At 60.9% G+C, this 1,252-nt stretch overlaps 1 non-coding gene across 1 annotated transcript in view; it reads right to left on the bottom strand.

Moving 5' to 3' along the window:
- The window catches only part of LOC142564996 (5.8S ribosomal RNA), a 153-nt gene extending 151 nt beyond the window's left edge, over positions 1 to 2 (bottom strand). Inside the window, exon 1 of the ribosomal RNA XR_012824729.1 lies at positions 1 to 2. This exon is cut by the window's left edge and continues 151 nt beyond it. This is a non-coding gene — a ribosomal RNA (5.8S ribosomal RNA).
- Between the last annotated feature and the right edge of the window lie 1,250 nt (positions 3 to 1,252).

The following is a 1,252-nucleotide window of genomic DNA, read 5'->3' as shown; positions in this document are numbered from 1 at the left end:
TCGTGAAAAATAGTTTGTTCAATTCAGTACAGTACAACCAGTGTTTCAGGCACGTGGCGTCTCCCTGTGTGTGGTTTCGAAGAGCGCCTTTCGGCGTGTGCTCTTTCGGCGTGCGTACTCGCGCAGCTCTCCAAAACCACTCGGCCAGTGCCAGGGAGGGGCTTTCAGTGCCGGAGCCACAACAAGTCTACTTGAGGTGGAAGACGAAGCCAGCAAGTGCTTGGCCGCAAGTGCGTTCGAATCCGGGACTGCGGTCCCTCGTCTGTCCGTACTTTTCCTCTTTCGACGTGCGGCGCCTTCCCAAAGCGCACAAGTCCGCTAACCGCAGAACGCTTCCGACGTAGCAAAGCCGCGTTTCCTTCGGTACTTCGCAGCAACGCCGCCTTTACTTCGGCGGCGGGCAAATAGCCTGCAGACGTCGTCGCGTTGAACCGCGATCTCGGACACCTCGCGCGTCACGAGCAGGAGCCGACCGGCAGCCGCCGGCCCTGTCGGGCTCGGCAGCATTTGCCGCGGAGGACGGGAGAGCGCTTTAGGCCACGGTTCCTTCCGTACTTGGCAGCCGCACCCTCATACCGCCAGTTCCATGACCGACCGAGCGCCACACCGTTCCTTTAGTACTTGGGCAGCAACAAAGTCGGGTCGTTACTCCATACTCGCCGCAGGAAGCGACCGGCAGCCGGCAGCCTTTTCAGACTCGGCAGCGTTTGCCGCGGAGGACGGGATAGCGCTCGCACCACGGTTCCGTGTGTACTAAGCGGCAGCAGCTCTCGACCGTCAGTTCCTTGACCGACCGCACGCTTCGCCGTTCCCCTCGTACTGGGCAAAGCAGCAGGTCGGGTCGTCTTACTCCCCTTCCGCGCAAGAGCGCCGAGGCGGACAGAAAGCCCACCCATTGTGCGTTACGCCGTTTCTACCCGCGGGCGCGGCCAAGCCAACCGTCCAAGGTTGCAGCCTGCGTCCACTGGGCGCAACAAATTTGGCACGGGGCGCCCCTCAAAATTCAGGCAGTCCCCGGCATGTTCGGGTATAGCCGTCCCCACGTCCAAGCGGGGCCAGCGGCGGAAAGCGTCGGGCGCAGCGAGCTGCTTCACCCACACGGGGTTGAAACAATGGCGCTCGTCACCCTTCACAATCCGGTAATGATCCTTCCGCAGGTTCACCTACGGAAACCTTGTTACGACTTTTACTTCCTCTAAATGATCAAGTTTTGTCATCTTTCCAACAGACCGGCGCAACCGAAAGGCCGCGC

This window comes from Dermacentor variabilis, chromosome 11 (genome assembly GCF_050947875.1).
Source record: "Dermacentor variabilis isolate Ectoservices chromosome 11, ASM5094787v1, whole genome shotgun sequence".
Classification (NCBI taxonomy): Eukaryota; Metazoa; Arthropoda; class Arachnida; order Ixodida; family Ixodidae; genus Dermacentor; species Dermacentor variabilis.
This window is presented reverse-complemented; position numbering and strand designations above follow the sequence as displayed.